Source organism: Myotis lucifugus, unplaced genomic scaffold, assembly GCF_000147115.1.
Source record: "Myotis lucifugus unplaced genomic scaffold, Myoluc2.0 scaffold_659, whole genome shotgun sequence".
In the NCBI taxonomy this organism is placed as follows: domain Eukaryota; kingdom Metazoa; phylum Chordata; class Mammalia; order Chiroptera; family Vespertilionidae; genus Myotis; species Myotis lucifugus.
Window position 1 is genome coordinate 333,416 of NW_005871707.1, and position 13,165 is coordinate 346,580.

The 13,165-nt window shown below is 42.8% G+C and overlaps 1 long non-coding RNA gene across 3 annotated transcripts in view; it reads right to left on the reverse strand.

Moving 5' to 3' along the window:
• LOC106694832 overlaps positions 1 to 13,165 on the reverse strand; it is a 47,203-nt gene that overhangs the window by 32,545 nt on the left and 1,493 nt on the right. The window contains exon 1 of one of the 3 annotated variants that reach the window (XR_002826847.1): positions 11,641 to 11,947. The exons of the other annotated variants lie outside the window; for them this stretch is intronic. This is a non-coding gene — a long non-coding RNA (uncharacterized LOC106694832). Of the gene's footprint in view, positions 1 to 11,640; positions 11,948 to 13,165 lie in introns of those variants that run through there. 3 annotated transcript variants of the gene reach the window in all.

Consider the following 13,165-nt stretch of genomic DNA (forward strand, 5'->3'; position numbering starts at 1 on the left):
CAACCAACTGAACCCCACAGGCCAGGGCCCATATACATTTTTTGAAGTATTGGTTCTAGTTCTGTGAAATATGCCATTGATATCTTGATAGGAATTGCATTGAATCCATAGATTGCTTTGTATAGTGTGAACATTTTAATGATGTTAATTCTCCCTATCCATGAACACAGTATATGCTTCCACTTATTTGTATCTCCTTCAGTTTCTTTCTTCAGTGTCTTATAATTTTCCAAGTGCATGCCTTTTACATCCTTGAATAATTTATTCCTAGGTTTTTTATATAAATGTAAATGGAATTGCTTTTAGTTCTGCTTTCTAATAGTTTATTATTGGTATATAGAAATGCAACTGATTTCTGGATATTTATTTTGTATCCTGCTACTTTACTGAATTCATTTACCAGTTCTAGTAGTTTTTTGGTGGAATTTTAGGATTCTCTGTGTACAGTATCATATCATCTGCAAAAAAAATGACAGTTTTAGCTCTTCCTTTCCAATTTGGATGCCTTTATTTCTTCTTATTGTCTGATTGCTGTGTCTAGAACTTTGAGTACTATGATGAATAAGCGGTGAAAGTGAATATCCCTATCTTGTTCCTGATCTGAAGGAAAACGGTTTTAGCTTTTGCCCATTGAGTATGATGTTGGCTTTAAGTTTGTCATATGTGGCTTTTATTGAGTTGATGTATATTCCCTCTATTCCCACTTTGCTGAGAGTTTTTTAATCACAAATTGGTGCTGAATTGTATCATGTGTTTCTTCTGCATCTATTGATATGATCATGTGATTTTTATCCTTCATTTTGTTTATGCGATGTATCACATTTATTGATTTGTAAATATTGTACCAACCTTTCATCCCTGGAATAAATCTCACTTGATCATGGTGTATGATCTTTTTTAAATATATTTTATTGATTTTTTACAGAGAGGAAGGGAGAGAGCTAGAGAGTCAGAAACATCTATCAGCTGCCTCCTGCACATCCCCTACTGGGGATATGCCCGCAACCAAGGTACATGCCCTTGACCGGAATCGAACCTGGGACCCCTGAGTCCGCAAGCCAACACTCTATCCACTGAGCCAAACCGGTTAGGGTGGTGTATGATCTTTTTAATGTATTGCTGGATCTGGTTTGTTATATTTTATAGAGGACTTAGCATCAATGTTCATCAGAGATATTCGCCTATAATTTCCTTTCTTTGTATTGTCTTTATCTGGTTTTGGAATTAGGATAATGCCAGCCTCATAAAATAAGCTTGGAAGTCTTCTCCACTCTTAAATAATTTAAGAAGGATAGGTGTTAGTTCTTCTTTCAATGTGTGGTAAAATTCACCTGTGAAGGACTTTTTGTTTGTTGGGAGTTTTTTTATTACTGCTTCAATTTCACTAATTGTAATCTGTCTATTCCTATTTTCTGGGGGGTTTTCTGATTCAGTTTTGAAAAATTGTATGTTTCTAGGAATGTATCCATTTCATTCAGATTGTCCAATTTGTTGGCATATAATTACTCACAATATTTTCTTACAATCCTTTGATGTCAGTTGTTACTTCTTCTCTTTCATTTCTGATTTTATTTATTTTGATCTTCTCTTTTAGTTTTAATGAGTCTGGTTAAATTTTTCTGATTTTTATTAATTCCTTTCTTCAACTCACTTTGGGCTTTGCTTATTGTTCTAGTTCCTTTAAGTGTAAAGTTAGATTCTTTATTTGAGATTTTTCTTGTTTCTTGAGATAGGCTTGTAATGCTATGAATTTCCCTCTTAGGACTGCTTTCACTGTGCCCCATAGATTTTGGCTTGTTGTGTTCTATTTTCATTTATTTCAAGGGATCTTTTGATTTCTCCCTTGATCTCATTTTTAATTCAATCATTGTTTCATAAGGTGTTATTTAGCCTCCATATGTTTGTGTTTTTTTAGCTTTATTCTTGCCATTGATTTCTAGTTGCATACCATTACAATAAGAAAAGATGCTTGATATAATTTCAGTCTTCTTAAATTTATTTAGACTTGCTTTGTGTCCTAACATGTGGTCTATCCTAGAAAATGTTCCATGTGCACTTGAAAAGAATGTATGTTCTGCTGCTTTGGGGTGAAGTGTTCTGAAGATACCAATTAAATCCATCTGATTTAGTGTATCATTTAAAGCTGCTGTTTTCTTGTTGATTTTCTATCTGGAATATCTATACATTGATGTCCTTGAGGTGTTAAAAAAAAACACCTACTATGACTGCATTACTGTTTTTCTCTCCCTTTATTCCATCAAGATTTGCTTTAGCGGGCACATCCCCAGTGGGGAGTGTGCAGGAGGCAGCTGATCGATGTTTCTCTCTCATCGATGTTTCTAACTCTTTATCCCTCTCCCTTCCTCTCTGTAAAAAAATCAATAAAATATATTTTTTTAAAAAGATTTGCTTTATATATTTAGGTGCTCCTATGTTGGGTGCAAAAATGTTTACAAGGTTTAGATCTTCCTGTTGGATTATTCCCTTTATCATTAAGTAGTCTCATTTTTTAAAAAACAATTTTTTTATTGATTTTAGAGAGAGAGGCAGGGAGAGGGAGGCCCTGTGAAGGGAGGGCTCTGCACTAGTCAGGCATGTGAGGAAAAAATGGCTCCTGTCCTAGAACCACACAACTCAGTGTGTCCCAAATTATCCCAGAATCCCAATTTCAGCAGGGCAGGACCACCTGGAGTTAGGAGGAGGTGGCTAGTGGATCTCCCATGAAGGGGAATTGCCCATCAGGCTTTGGGGAAGGTGAAGGGACTTGCCCCTGCCCCAAAGCTGCACAACTCAGTCTGACCTGGATTCTACCAGAACTCAGCAAGGTGGAGCCACCAGGAGTCAGGAGGGTGGGGTTGATGGGAGCCCTGAAAGTGGGACTCATGGATCTCCTATGAGGGGCAGGTGCCAATCAGGTTCATAGGAAAGTGGGGGGAATTGCCCCTGCCTCAAAGCCACATAATTCAGTCACTAACACTCCCTGAGTCTTCCCAGACCACCATACCCTAGCCCAGGCAGCTGACTCTTCAGCAAGGTGTAAATTCCACAGGGTGGGGCAAGAGGGAACCCAGATGGTAGGGCTATTGCTTTTCCCAACTGATGCTATATGGAAAGGAGTGCTCCATCCAAGAGAGATGGCATCTGTGATGTGGTAGAGTGACTCAACACAGGGGTCCTGTGGGCTGTCCTTTCAACTCTCTCCCCAGAACTACAGACCCCAGTCTCTCCTCACACAACTCTACTCCTCTCTGTCCTCCCTCTGCCAAAGCCCAGGGTGAGTGGCTGCAAAGGAGATTTTGTGCATTTGCCCTTTAAGATGACACCTGTGTCTCTAGTATACACTTGTCTCTCCCTGGCAAACAGAATCCCCATTGGTTTTCACAGCCAGATGTTATGTGGGTGCCTCTTCCCCCAACGTTGGTGCTCTGGGCTGGGGAGCCCGGCTTGGGATTGAAACCCCACACTTCACAGGGGGAACCCCCACACTTGAGATATTCCTCTGGAATCTCAGCCACCCATTGGAGCAGGGGCAGCCCTTTTCTCATCTCTGCCCTTCCTACCAGTCTCAATATGGCTTCTTCTATAAATCTTTGGTTATAAGACTTCTCTTCAGCTAGTCTTCATTTGGTTATTCATGTTGCTTGCTCCATATTTTAGTTGTAATTCTATTTTGGTCCTGGGAAGGGGTTACATCACCTATTTTACCACCATCTTGGATCTCTTCTATTACTTTTGTTTTTAATCACCAAGGATTATTTTTTTTGTTTTTTGTTCCTCAATTATTATTTACATTCAATATTATTCTGTATTAGTTTCATATGTACAACAAAGTGGTTAGAAAATCATGTACCAGTACTTTACAATGTGCCCCCACACACACACACATACACACTGCTTCAAGTACCCACGGGCCCCCCTACACATTTATCATGATATTATTTGCTATCCCAGAAGTTCAGTGCATGAAATTTGTGCACTGGGGGGGGGGGGGCCGAGGATCCCCTCAGCCCAGCCTGTGCCTTCTCACAGTCCAAGACCCTGCATGATGGTAGGCCCCGCCCACCCGGTCAGGGCTCTGCGATAGTTTGCCTGCGGAGGGAGGCCCCGCCCACCCACCGCAGCCCACTGGTCAGAGGCCTGGGCCTCCCTCTTTGGGGCAATCGGGAAGCTCCCCGTCCCACCAGCTGCTGACCTGGGCCTCCCTCTGCAGGGCAATCACGGAGCGATGGTGGGGGGCCTCCCAACCAATTGCATCACACCAGCCTCAGCTGGTCTGGTGCCAGTGGGTGTCATAGTGTGGTCATCCAGACAGTCGTTCCGCTGTTCGGCTGTTTGGTCAATTTGTATATCACACTTTTATTATTATAGATTCCCTTACCTTTTGTGACAGTATGGATGGACCTAGTGGGTATTACGCTAAGTGAAATAAATCAGATAGAGAAAGACAAATGCCATATGATTTCAATTATATGTGGAATCTAATGAACAAAATAAACAAAAAAAAATAGAAACAAACTCATAGATACAGAGAACAGACTGATGATTGTCAGAGGGCAGGGGGCTGGGAGAAGGATGGAAGGGGAAGGGATTAAGCAGTACAAATTGTTAGTTACAGAATAGTCACAGAATTAGAGAATTTCTTAATGAGTTCCCAGATAAGGAAAGGGTAGGTGAGGCACTCCTTGAATACTTTCCCACGGACTCCACCCAAAGGTGTATCTGGGAAGATCCCCATTCTGTTGCATAATGCTAAATATTTTGGTGCAATGATCTTGTAAACCACAGTACTTTTGTTTGCTAATATTCTCTGTAGGGTTTCTACATTCTATTATATAAGGTACTTGTTTATAGCAGTTTCTCAATTAAAGGTTTTCTATCTTACTTAAGTCATTTCTTTTAAAGGTGGGAAAGTATCTCCTACTTTGCTAATTGCTCTCATTTATCAAGGCCAGCCTTAATCATGATGCCCTCATACAGCTTCTCATTCAGCTTTACCCTGGGTGTGACAGGGATTGCCATCCTTCCTGAGTCTGGAAGCTGGAAATTTACAGAAGAAAAGACATTTTTTTAAAGTTTAATTCCATTATAAGAATATTGATTTCCAATGAAGAAAGGGAAAAAGAAAGAATGAAAGAAAAAACCAACAACAGAGAACCTAAAATAGCATGGGCTTTTCAGATCTGGCCCTTCTAGGAGGTTTGGCAGTCACATCATTCAGGAGAAGGAAGATCAGAGGATATAAAGCATGACCACTGATCTGGGGTAGTGTTAGGGGCAGAAGTAGAATATTGGAAACTAACTATAATTATAAGAAATATTAATCATGCTATGTTAACCGTGATTGTTCTTTTCTGATTAGAGAAAGCATGTTTTCGCCTCGCTGGGAGTTATATGCCCCGGGGACATGGAAGCTAACATCAGAAAGCAGTCCATCCTCCTGTCCCGAGAACTGCCTATCATTATGGAAAGATTTACAACCTTGTGGCTGAAACAATCTAGTCCCAGAGGCACCTGCTCTTTACAACCTCCAGCCCCTATTTCCTGTAATCTGGTCCCGGGGTTCTCAGAGGCGCCCGCCTTCTGTGATACACCCTCCTCCCACCCCCAGCCTGCATGACTTGTAACGTGTAATGATCATTCCATGCCCACTTTCCTATACTGTATCTGTAATCCCTGCTTCCCCATGTAATCTTTGTTCTTCTACCCAATATGAGCAGCTGGCTTATGGGGGGGGCTGCGGAGCAGATTTTGTGGATGACCTGCTGCTCTCCCAGGCTGCCGGCAGGATTGGAATAAAAACTCACGTAAGATTCAACCCTGTCTCTGCCTAATTGACTCAAGTAGTGACAGGCATCCCAGACACACTGGCTGTCTGGTTTCAGTAGGAGAAGAATGCTAATCAGCATTCTTCATCTTCCACAAGCATGGGGAGCACCACTGACACTCCCTATTCTCAGAAAAGTTATCAGCTGATTTGTAATGGTGCATTGGCTCATCAGAATAATTTCTACATTAGTAAACCAGGCCAGATGTTTCAATACTGGAGATAATAATTCAAGGTTGTTCACCAATAGAGAAGAGCTAATGATGGGTTACTACTAGGATACATGTTGTGCAAAATTATTGAGACAGAAATGAGATGACAAGGGGAAAAATTAATCAGAGTTTATTTTCACATCAATAAGCCAAACCAGCTAGGGCTGGAGAACTGTACTTTAATGCCTTTGTTAAACATTTGTATATAGCAACCTATGGAATAAAAATGCATAGTATACTAGTATTTCCAAATAATCATAGTGGAGAAAAAGGCATGTGTACACACACACACACACACACACACACACACACACAATGATCTATTCAGGAAAAGTAAGTATATTTTTAAAAATAAAACAGGGAAAATCACACTATATGGAAAGCATATTTTTTATGATGAGAGAGAGAAAGAGAGAGAGAGAGAGAGAGAGAGAGAGAGAGAGAGAGAAAGTGAGTGTGTGGGGGGGGGCATAGATTTGTTGTTCCACTTACTTATGTATACATTGGTTGATTCTTGTATGTACCCTGAGTGGGGATCAAACCTGCAACCTTGGCCTATCAGGACAATGCTCTAACCAACTAACCTACTTACCTGGCCAGGGCCTATTTTACTCTTTTTGATGCAATTATAAATGAGATTGTTTTCTTGATTTCTTGTCCTAATAGTTTGTTGTTAGTGTACAGAAACACAACTGATTTTGTGTATTGATTTTGTATCCTGCAACTTTACTAAATGTGTTCATTAGTTCTAACATTTTTTGGTGGGGTCTTTAGAATTTTCTATATATAATATCAGCTCATTTCAAATAGAGGCAGTTTTCCTTTCTTTCTGATTTGGATGCCTTTTATTTCTTTTTCTTTCCTAATTGTCCTGACCAGGGCTCTTAGGTCTGATCAAATAATTTAATCAATATCCCCTCCCCTGGAAACTGACCTTTAGACCACTTCACAATAGACATTTCACTTGCATTCTACTTGCTAAGACCATTATCCTTCCCCTCCGGACCTTCCTAGAATCTGGACCAGTCCAGAGAATTCTCCACCTAGGAAAAGCCGGCCTAGAGTCCTTTAAAATCTCTGACTCGCCGTCCCTGGGTACTGGTGCCATTTGAGGGCTCAGCCCACCTGGTATCCAGATGACCTAATAAATTTATAGTCCCTTACCCTTTTTTGGCCTCATGCATTCCTCCTTTGGTGACCCTAACATTTGGTGTGGAAACCCAGGGGGGTTCCACAGGGAAGGGGAGCCATCACCCTGGCTTTGGTCACCCCGAGTTTGCTGCTCAGAGAGCAGTAGGCAGCGGCAGCTTGTCCTGGGCTTACCTCCGAATCCTACTCTAGTGACATGGTCACTGACCTCAATTAATCCTCCCCTCTCTTACGGGCCCTCCCAAACCAGCCAGGGAGGACCCCAGATCAGGAACCTCTTCTCCATTGCTGACCCTTCATCCCACACCAGCCAATCTTCTCTAGGTGAGTGATGTTCAACAATTTCCCTCACCTGAAGTCTTCTGCCCACACTCTCACTGACTTCTCAAAAGTCCTAGGGCTAGGCCAGAAGACTCCTCAGCTGATTGGCTTTGGGTCCTTCTGGATTGGGGATGCCCAGTCCAGAGGGGCACCCCTCATTTTTCGTGGTGATTTGTTTAGCAGTGGGGACACCTGCCCTAAACAACCACCTTTGGATGTGTGGTCTGTCACTCACTCGTCTCTCATGGGCCACGCTACACACCCTCTGCACACTCATGGGGGAGGTCATGCCCAACCACCTCATTTTCTTTTGTAACACTGTTTGGCCACAATATAAATTAGATGATAAGTCTCAATGGCCTGAAAATGACACTTTCAATGTTGACATAGTGCATGATTTAGATAAGTGCTATCAGCCCAATGGAAAATAGTCAGCGATTCCTTATATCCAGACGTTTTTCACCTTCAGTGCCAATCCTCTCTCTCAGTCCTGCTCTACCCATCAGATCCTACTCCTTCACACAAAACATCATACCCCTCACATTTCTCATTCTGAATCTACTTTTGACCCAGAAGACCACTAACCTCCATCCCTTCCTCACCTGTAGTGGATTCCCAAAACCCAGACCCTCCTAACTGGCAACCAACTTCTCCCCTAGCCTCTCAGAGTCCAAATTCTGAGAATGTGAGTTCCAAAACAGCCTTTTCCCACCCAACACTGGCTCTCAGGTCACCCAAAGACCACCTTCCTCAACAGCCACTTCTATTCCCACACCCATTCTACCCCTGTGGGAGGTAGCAGGAACTGAGGGTATTGTCCGGATACACATTCCATTTTCCAGGTCTGACTTCACACAGATTAAGAGGCGTTTTGGGTCTTTCTCCACCAACCTGGCCACCTTTACCAAGGAATTTGAGTATCTGACCCAGTCCTATGACCTGACCTGGCACGACATCTAGGTCACTCTGTCCTCCTCTCTAATGCCAGAGGAAAAGGGGGGTGTTTGGCTAATAGCTCAAGACCATGCCAATGCCCTCCATAGACACTCAGTGGCCAACCTGGTTGGCACTGACACAGTCCCCCAAACTGACCCAAGATGGGACTATCAGGTTAATTCTCCAGGGTGCCAGCTCTGTAGCCATATAATCACCTGAACTCAAAAAGGCTGCCCAGCCCTAGCTGGTCTGGATAGAGCGTTGGCCTGCAGACTGAAGGTCTCCATGTTTGATTCTGGTCAAGGGCACCTGCTGAGGTTGTGTTCTCCAAGAGGTCCAGGCAGAATCTGGGACAGACTCAATTGTGTGGCTCCAGGAGAGGGGCCATTTTTCCCTCCCATGCCTGACCAGTACAGCCTGATCAATTTGGGCCTGATAAACTCTGCTGGCCTCCCCCTGACAATTCCCTGAGACTCCCCTCACCACAAAGATCTACGGGTACCTGACGGGTGAGAGTTAGCCTTGGTATAAATACTCAGAGACTTTTGCTGAGTGCCCTCAGACCCAACACTGGAACCAAGTTGGAATCTGTATTAATCTGATAAACACCACTCGCCACTACCTGGTCACTCACTGAGAACCTACCTCATGCAGCTGACGTCCCACCAGAGGCTCCTTTAGTGACTGAACCTGAAAGCCCACTGGCAGGTGGAGGAGGATCTCAAGGTGGCTTAGGTCTTTTGCTGACCTGGCGCTCGGTTCAGTGCTAGAGGAAGCAGGCCTTGGTGCACAGTTGACCATTCCCATGCAAACTCAGGCCCAGAAGAGGCTGCCACAAACGGTATCGCTTTGTAAGTCCAAACGGTTGCCCAGGGCCAGTCACAGGCAGTGTCTGATATTGACATTCACCAGAGTCCCTCCCCAAAGGCCCCAGAACTAATACCATCAATGGCCAGCTTCAGACATCAGAGCAGGATCCAATTAGCTCCACAAGGGACACATAAACAGGGAGATCCTTGCAGGCAGCAGACCCTGCTGAGATGAATTCTGCTTCAAGGGGTCGGCAACCACACGGCAGCTCCTACATTGTGGTCAGGGGTTGATCCTCACGATCATCCAGCCTGAGGGTGGGCCCCCCACATAGATGAGCCAACAGCAAACAAAATTCAATTCCAACAGGAGGGATCACATAACCCACACAAGGGATGCTCCAGAGCACTCCGTCAGGATGATCAAAGAGCCTGCGACACTGGGTACCACAGGACACCTACTACATAAGGCCACACTACAAAGACCGAGATATAACAGATCTACTTAATACATAAAAACAAACATACTTTGTTTGTAGAGAGGCAGCCAAACTGGGGAGATAAGGAAACATGCCCCCAAATGAAAGAACAGGAGAAATCTCCAAAAAAAAAAAAAAAAGAACTAAATGAAATGGAAACAAGCAATCTACCAGACTGGAAGTTCAAAAAAATGGAACTAGATTACTTTCTTACACCACACACAAGAATAAACTCAAAATGGATTAAAGACCTAAATGCAAGACTTGAAACCATAAAACTCCTAGAAGAAAACAGAGGCAGTAAACTCCCAGACCTTTCTCTTAGTAATATTTTTTTCTGATATATCTCCTCTGGCAAGGGAAACAAAAGGAAGAATAAACAAATGGGACTAAAAAGTTTTTGCATCAGCAAAATAAAAAGACACTTCACTGAATGGGAGAACATGTTCGCCAATGATACATCTGATAAGGGGTTAGTATCCAAAACTTATGAAGCACTCATACAACTAAACACCAAAAAAAATCCTATTAAAAAAAATGGGCAAAGGACCTGAAGAGACACTCCTCCAAAGACGACATACAGATGGCCAATAGACATATAAAAAGACGCTCAATGATACTAATCATCAGAGAAATACAAATTAAAACCACAATGAGATACCACCTCACACCTATCAGGATGGCTATCATCAATAAAACAACAAATAACTACTGTTGGTGAGGATGTGGATTGGTACACCTGGAAAACAGTATGGAGGTTTCTCAAAAAATTAAAAATGGAACTGCCTTATGACCCAGTGATTCCATTCCTGGTTATATAGTCGAAGAAACCGAAAACACTCATTCAAAAGAATACATGCAACACTATGTTATTGCGGTGTTATTTCCAATAGCCTAGCTATGGAAGCAACCCAAGTGCCCAAAAATAGATGAGTGGATTTAAAAAAAGCAGAGGTACATATATACAATGAAATATTACCGGCCATAAAAAAGAATAAAACCTTACCATTTGAGACAGCATGAATAGACAGCAGTGATGGCAAACCTTTTGAGCTCGGCGTGTCAGCAATTTGAAAAACCCTAACTTAACTCTGGTGCCGTGTCACATATAGAAATTTTTTGATATTTTCAACCGTAGTAAAACAAAGATTTATATTTTTGATATTTATTTTATATATTTAAATGCCATTTAACAAAGAAAAATCAAGCAAAAAAATGAGTTTGCGTGTCGCCTCTGATACGCGTGTCATAGGTTCGCCATCACTGAGAGAGTAGTATGCTGAGTGAAATAAGTCAGTCAGAGAAAGACAAATACCATATGATTTCACTTATATGTGGAATCTAATGAACAATATAAATGAGCAGACAGACCCATAGATACAGAAAACAGCCTGATGGTTGCTTGCCAGTTGGGAGAGGGGTTGGAGGACTGAGTGAAAGGGTGAAGGGATTGAGAAGTACACATTGGTAGTTACAAAATAGTCATGGGGATATAAAGTGCATCATAGGAAATAGAGTTAATAATATTGTAAATTACTATGCATGGTACCAGGTCGGTACTGGAAATATCAGGGGGGAACACTTTTTAAAGTACATTATTGCCTAATCACTATGCTGTATACCTTGAACTAATGCAAAATAACATTTAATGTCAACTGTAATTGAAAAACACAACTAAATTTTTTTTAAAACGATAAATGAAGCAGAAAAAGCCTATTGGAGGCATTTTTAAAAGTACTTGGGCGCCATCTACTGTGCAAATGATGTAAGCACAATGAAAGACTTTTCCATAGCTGCATCAAGAAGGTGTGCAGATTTTGCTCTCTCTTTCATAAATTTCTTTCTTCTCTATTTATGGTTTTCCCGACTTCTTCGGGGGATTTCAATTTTATTTCAATGCATCAGTTTACCTTCCTTCTATCTTCCTTTCTTTCTCACTCTCCGTGTCCCTCCATCCCTCCTTTTCTTCCTTCTTCTTGTAACACTCAGTCCTGTGGTGCTCCTGTCACATGCCCTGCTTGGTGTTCCTCACGTGATGTGAACTGATTTCCATGGACCGTGGTTCTCTGGCAATAAACTGGCAGGTGAGGGGGGGAGGAGGAAGCACCCAGGACTTTGAAGACAGTCTCGGGAACATGTCTCTTTCTGAGTTTCCCTCCAATGTGTCTTTCAACTTTTCCATGTAGGCATCAGGTCGCTTTTCTTTATTTTGTTTACAATGACTGAAAGGGCGAGGGCTATGCCCTCCATCTTGCCCGTATCCTCCATGTTGGGGTAGGAGCCATGTGCTCAGACCCCCCCTTCTTCCCGGAAGCCCAGGCCTCTGCTGGCCACGCCCGGGATTTTAAACTAACCAATGACAATCAAGGGACGTGCACGCCATAGAGATGACCACATCCTGTGTAACAAGACCCGGCTTGCGCCCGGCAGAGCACAGTCCTTTCTCCTCCCCTTACTCCAACCCCCCCTATATAACCGGTCTCTAGGCGGGGTTCTCTCTCTTCGCCACTTGGCTTGTCGTTGTGTCGGTGAGTCTGGTGGACGGGGAGCCGAGCTAGCTTGAAATACAGATTCTTATGCTTTTGCATCGGATTGGCTCCCTGATGTGGTTTCTTGGGAATCTTGAAATCTGGGCATAACAATGACCAGTTTGGGTTCTTTCGACTTTCCTAGAACATATTTTTAAAATAGTTTGTGCTAAGGAATCCCAAACTTTAACTCAGCTCAAAGGCTGTGTAGCCATTCTATATGCCACTTTCTATTCTCAGACGGCCAATTTGCATGCAATATTTATTTACTATCTGCCTAAAAAGTACTGTAGCTGGTTGTGTCATATGTATGTAAAAAAATACAAGAAGGGGGGCCTGGCTAGTGTTGTTCACTGGTTAGAGCATTGGCCCCACGCACAGAAGGGTTGCCAGTTCGATTCCTGGTCAAGGGCACCTACCTGAGCTGCACATTCGATCCCTGTCCTAGCAGGGGTATGTGCGGTAGGCAACCAATCAATGTGTCTCTTTCACATTGATGTTTCTCTGTTTCTCTCTCTCTCTCCCTTCCTCCCTCCCTCGAACCTTCTCTTCCACTCTCTCTAAAAAGCAATGAAAAAAGTATCCTCGGGTGAGGATTAACAAAAGAAATTAAAATACAGGGGGAAAGTTTGTATAGGAAATTTAAACTGTACTGCATGTTTCTCTTTAAATTGTATAGACTTCGCTTATGTCAGGGACTCTTTTGCTAAATTTATGGGGTTCTCTGACATCGGAAGGTGTGACTATTTACAATATACTTTAGGTCCTTCTTCTAGCTAGGAAGCTTTTTTAAAGGAACAGTGTGGGGAGCCCCCCCGGCCATGACATCCTCAGCCCCAGGGCCCCTTCCGTCCCGTCCCACCTCAGCCTGGTTCAGTGACCCTGGGGGGGGGGGGGTGAGAGGATT